The sequence below is a fragment of the Chlorocebus sabaeus genome, chromosome 20, assembly GCF_047675955.1.
Source record: "Chlorocebus sabaeus isolate Y175 chromosome 20, mChlSab1.0.hap1, whole genome shotgun sequence".
In the NCBI taxonomy this organism is placed as follows: domain Eukaryota; kingdom Metazoa; phylum Chordata; class Mammalia; order Primates; family Cercopithecidae; genus Chlorocebus; species Chlorocebus sabaeus.
The window spans coordinates 104113376-104119411 of record NC_132923.1 but is presented as its reverse complement, the minus strand read 5'-3'; the positions used below and the strand labels follow the sequence as shown (position 1 = coordinate 104119411).

At 46.1% G+C, this 6036-nt stretch overlaps 1 pseudogene; it reads left to right on the top strand.

Annotated features, from left to right (window-relative positions):
• The first annotated feature begins 3131 nt into the window (after nt 1–3131).
• On the top strand, nt 3132–4646 carry LOC103225170 (large ribosomal subunit protein eL20 pseudogene; annotated as a pseudogene).
• The last annotated feature ends 1390 nt before the right edge of the window (nt 4647–6036 follow it).

Here is a 6036-nt window from a genome sequence, read left to right as displayed (position 1 = left end):
TCAAGGGGTCAGAAGGCCCCTGGCTGACATCCAGGTTACATTAATAAAAGACCAACTACTATTAACTGAGTACAAACAGTCCCCACCTTATGATTTCTTGACTTTACAATGGTGTGAAAGCAATATGCGTTCAGTAGAAACCATACTTTTTTTTTTGAGACAGAGTCTTGCTTTGTCGCCCAGGCTAGAGTGCAGTGTCACGATCTCAGCTCACTGCAACCTCCGCCTCCCGGGTTCAAGCAATTCTCCTGCCTCAGCCTCCCAAGTAGCTGGGACTACAGGTGGGCGCCACCACGCCTGGCTAATTTTTGTATTTTTATTAGAGATGGGGTTTCACCATAGGCCAGGCTGGTCTCGAACTCCTGACTTCAAGATCCGCACGCCTTGGCTTCCCAAAGTGCTGGGATTATAGGCGTGAACCACCATGCCTGGCCTAGAAACCATACTTTTAGTACCCAAACCACCATTCTGTTTTTCACTTTCAGTGCAGTTTTCAATATATTACACGAGATATTCAATACATTACTTAAAAATAGGCTTTGTGTTATATAATTTTGCCAAACTGGAGGCTAGTGCAAGTGTTCTGAGCATGTTTAAGATAGGCTAAGCTAAGCTATGATGTTCAGTAGGTTAGGTTTATCAAATGCGTTTTCTGCTTACAATATTTTCAACATATGATGGGTTTATTGAGACATAAGTTGAGAAGTGGCCGGGCGCAGTGGCTCACACCTGTAATCCCAGCATCCCAGCACTTTCTCTTTTTTTGTTTGTTTGTTTTTTTTTTTTTTGAGATGGAGTCTCGCTCTGTCGCCCAGGCTGGAGTGCAGTGGCCGGATCTCAGCTTACTGCAAGCTCCGCCTCCCAGATTCACGCCATTCTCCTGGCTCAGCCTCCCGAGTAGCTGGGACTACAGGCAACCGCCACCTCGCCCGGCTAGTTTTTTTGTATTTTTTAGTAGAGACGGGGTTTCACTGTGTTAGCCAGGATGGTCTCGATCTCCTGACCTCGTGATCCACCTGTCTTGGCCTCCCGAAGTGCTGGGATTACAGGCTTGAGCCACCGCGCCCGGCCAATCCCAGCACTTTCAGAGGCAGAGGTGGGTGGATCACTTGAGGTCAGGAGTTTGACACCAGCCTGGCCAACATGGCAAAACCCCATGTCTACTAAAAATACAAAAATTAGCTGGGCATGGTGGTGGGCGCCTGTAATCCCAGCTGCTTGGGAGGCTGAGGCAGGAGAATCACTTGAACCTCCAGAAGGCAGAGGTTGCAGTGAGCCAAAATCATACCACTGCACTCCAGCCTGGGCAATAGAGTGAGACTCTGTCTCAGAAAAGAAAAAAATAAAGTCGTATACACTTGCTTGTGCAAAACACTGTGTTAAATGCTACATACATTTTATCTGTTACCCTCACAGTGATTTTTTTTTTTTTTTTGAGACAGAGTCTCGCTCTGTTGCCTAGGCTGGAGTGCAGTGGCTCAATCTCAGCTCACTGCAGCCTCTGCCTCCTGCATTCAAGTGATTCTTCCGTCTCAGCCTCCCAAGCAGCTGGGATTACAGGCACCTGCCATCATGTCCAGCTTATTTTTGTATTTTTGTAGAGACGGGGTTTCACCATGTTGCCAGGATGGTCTTGAACTCCTAACCTCAGGTGATCTGCCTGCCTCGGCCTCCCAAAGTGCTGGGATTACAGGTGTGAGTCACCTCACCCGGCCCCCCACAGTGACTTATGAGGGAAGTACTATTATTATAACTCCATTTGGCAGATGAAATTAAGGCCCAGAGAGGTGAAGTGACTTATCCAAGGCCAGAGATAGCAAATAGTGGATTGGATCTGCTCTCCAGACAACTGCCCTCAGCAGAAATTGTCATCTTGTTTGGTGTTTCTGCCCACTCAATGACAGCACTTGCCATCTTACCATGAAGAGATATAGACGATGTTTTGATTTGGTTGTCTGTCCTCTCCACTACCATATAAGGGGACAGGAGCTGCTAATTGCAAATGCCCAGAATACCAGTGGGTGCTGCATACATGTGAAATAAATCCCTTTAGGAAAGCTAATAGAGGTACCCTCGAGTGTCAGATCTTTGTGCCCTTGGGCAAGTCATTCTGGGTCTCAGTTCCCTTATCTGTGAAATGGGGATTATAATATACATCTCACAGGGTTATTGCGATATTTAAATGAGACCAGGCCATGGAATTTCTATAAATTGCCATACAAATGGCAGCTGTTGCTGCTTCTATAAAGATGACGAGGATGATGAGGACTGCGGAAGGAGCAGGGAAGGAAATCAGGATCTAGAAATCCCAGAACTGTATCAGCTCAGACAGGAAATTCTCAGAAGACATAGCCAGTTTGCAGTGTTCCCAAAACTACCATATCTTCATTCATTCTTCATTGATGGAACACCTATGTACCAGTGCTTGATCTCATTTCATGCAAAACTCTGCAAAGCAGATACTCAAGTTATCCTCATTTTACAAGTGAGAAATATAAGGTTAGAGAGATGATATGACTTCCCCAAGGGAGCACAGCTAGAAAGTGGCAGAGGCAGGATTTGAACTCCGATCTGTGTGATTCTAAATCCTTGTTCTTTCCATTTTCTACTCCACAGTTTTTTCAGTCTTCCCTTCATTCTTCAGAACATTTATCAAGCATCAATTAAGTGAGAGGCCTTTTGCAGGGGCCAAGAGATACAAGCCCCAGACTCTGGTTTCCGGTTTAGCTGGCGAGGTAGATAACTCAATGGATATTTACATTTCAGCATGATAAACTCTCTCTGTTGCGGGCAGGGTAGTGCGGGTGATAGAGGAGTGGGCCATTGCTTTAGACTTGCTTTTCTCCTTGGTCTACAAGACCCCTGAGGCACATCTCACACTTTCCAAATGGCTCCCTTCACAAGTTCCCCTCACCCCTCCTGTTTGGGGGTGGAGGCGGGTGATGTAGTGGGGAACATAGAGCAATCAACAATTTGGTCCAAAAGAGGCCTGGTGCGGTGGCTCATGCCTGTAATCCCAGCACTTTGGGAGGCCTTGCGGGGATGACTGCTTGAAGCCAGGAGTTCGAGACCAGCCTGGGCAACACAGTAAGACCCCATCTCTGCAAAAAAGTAAAAAAAGCTAACTGGGCGTGGTAACAGGCGCCTGTAGTCCTAGCTACTTTAGAGGCTAGGTGGAAGGATCACTTGAGCCCAGGAATTCAAGGTTGCAGTGAGCAGTGATTGCACCACCACACTCCTGCCTGGGTGACAGAGTAAGACCCTGACTCAAAAACAAAACAAAAAAACATAATTGCCTCTAAAATAAATCTCTTTCAACTAGCCCTCTTCTCTCTTCTGTCTTCTCTCTCTCTCTCTCTCACACACACACATACACACACACACAAACACACACTCTGGGGGTGATGGGATTAATGCTGGTAGAACTGGTTTCTCCATCCTTCAGCATACCTGGATGTAGTGGTCCTTGCCTCTGCCTCAAAGCCAAAATGACAGGAAACTTGCATTTAACATCTTGTTACATATGCATTAAAAAGAAATCCAGGAGAGTTAACCCAACTGTGAACAGTGATTATCTTTAGGTGATGAAGATATATGTAATCTCTATTTTCTTATTTTTACTTATTGGCTTAAGTTTTTTTCTGCCATGAATTTATTAAGTTTTTTAATAAGTAAAAATAAATACATAAAATTATTCTCTATTTTAATAATTATTTGTGGTCCCACAGATGGAGGTATTTCTATTAAATACTCAGAAGAAGGCCGGGTGCAGTGGCTCACGCCTATAATTCCAGCACTTTTGAAGGCCAAGGTGGGCAGATCACTTTAGGTCAGGAGTGGGCAAGATGGTGAAACCCTGTCTCTACTAAAAATACAAAAATTAGCCTTTTCCTTTTGTGGGTGGTAGCGAAGGCAGAAAGCAAGCCATGAAGGCCTCGGGCACACAACGAGAGTACAAGATGGTGGGTCGCTGCCTGCCTACCCCCAAATGCCAAACACCACCCCTCTACCGCATGCAAATCTTTGCGTCTAATCATGTAGTCGCCAAGTTCCACTTTTGGTACTTCCTATCTCAGTTAAAGAAGATGAAGAAGTCTTCAGGGGAGACTGTCAACTGTGGGCAGGTGTTTGAGAAGTACCCACTGCGGGTGAAGAACTTCGGCATCTGGCTGCGCTATGACTCCCGGAGCAGCACCCACAATATGTACCGGGAATACCGGGACCTAACCACCACGGGCGCTGTCACCAGTGCTGCCGAGACTTGGGTGCCCAGTACCGCGCCCGGGCCCACTTCATCCAGATCATGAAGGTGGAGGAGATCACGGCCAGTAAGTGCTGGTGGCCAGCTGTCAAGCAATTCCACAACTCCAAGATCAAGTTCCTGCTGCCCCACTGGATGCTGTGCCATCAGCAGAAGCCATGCTTCACCAGGAGACCCAACACCTTCTTCTAGGTACAGGGCGCTCTCCCGGGTGTGCCTCAAATAAACTCAGGAACACCCCAGTGTGGGGGAAAAATTAGCCAGGCATGGTGGTAGGTGCCTGTAATTCCAGCTAGTCGGGAGGCTGAGGCAGAAGTATTGCTTGAACCCAAGAGGTGGAGGTTGCAGTGAGCCGAGATCGCACCACCGTACTCCACCTTGGGTGACAGAGGGAGACTCTGTCTCAAAAAAAAAAAAAAAAAAAAAGAAATACTCTCAGCAGGTGTTTGTCCTGGGCACTGGCAGCACACAGAGAAGAAGTGAGAGCTCGTCCAGGATTAAAAACAAGTCACCATTCCTGAAGGATTTCTCTGAGCCCAATTCCTTGTTCCTTCATAGCCATTGATATGCATATCTCAGTTAATCCTCAAAATCAGTTTAGGAGAAAAATTATTTCACAGCTGAGGAAACCAAAGATCCTGAGACTCAGAGAGGTTCCATTATTTGCCCAGGGACACACAGCTAGAAAGTGATGGAGGCAGGATTTGAATCCAGATCTGAGTGACTTCATAGTTTTTAAATTTTTAACCTCTGAACTTTGCCCTTCCAGTTGCAAGATGCTGATGCATTCTTGTATTTCCAGCTCTTCACACACAGGCACTCATCGATATTAGCACTGCCTAAAGAAGTCAGTGAGGTAAAGATCATTGTCTCATTTTCCAGATTAGAAAATTAAGGCCAGAGAGGGGACCTGCTCAGTGTGGTCAGCTGAGAAGTAGTGGCATTCCTTCTAGAATCCAGGTCTCCTTTCTTGCCTTGGGCAGCCCTCCTCCTTCCGCTACTTTCTGCCAACTGCTGAGGTTTCCTTCTCGAAACAAATGACTCAAGGTAAATCACTGGTTGGACTTCCCCTTTCTCAAAACACAGGAAGTCTGTGTTGTTTGCAGTCCCTCTGGGTGAACAGTTTCAGCTCAGTTATGAAGTAGGCTGGGCCACATAGAGGACTGGGTCCTGCTGGGGCAGGGCTCCAGGCTACTGGGGCTGGCACAGCTGCATTTTTCCTTCCTGAGGGTCATGTCAGTGTGTCTGTCAAGTCAGGTTTGATGTCTTACCCCAAAGAGCCAGCTGTACTATTATGAAATTTAGAAAAATGAGCCCAAGAGGGAGGGGCCTCTCAATAATTAATAATGACGACTACTATTATTTCATGTTTATGGCACATTAATCTTCCAACCAGGCACTGTGCTAAGTGGCTGACATGTGAACCCATTTGAGCCCCGTAACAGCCCTAGTAATAAGGTTCTATAGCTTTGGAGCCAAATAACACTAGATACAAATCACAGAAATGCCACTTTCCAGCTGTGACAACAGGGACATTATTTACATTCAGTCAATAAATACTTTTGAGCACTTACTATGTGCCACATTTCAGTGAACAGAACAAAGATCCCTGCTCTCTTGTGATGTTTACATTCTACAAGGTAAAGCAAATTGTAAACATAAAAAACATAATAAATTATAAATAAGTATAAATACATTGTGTTAGAAACTGGTAAGGGGGGCCAGGCGCGGTAGCTCAAGCCTGTAATCCCAGCACTTTGGGAAGCCGAGACGGG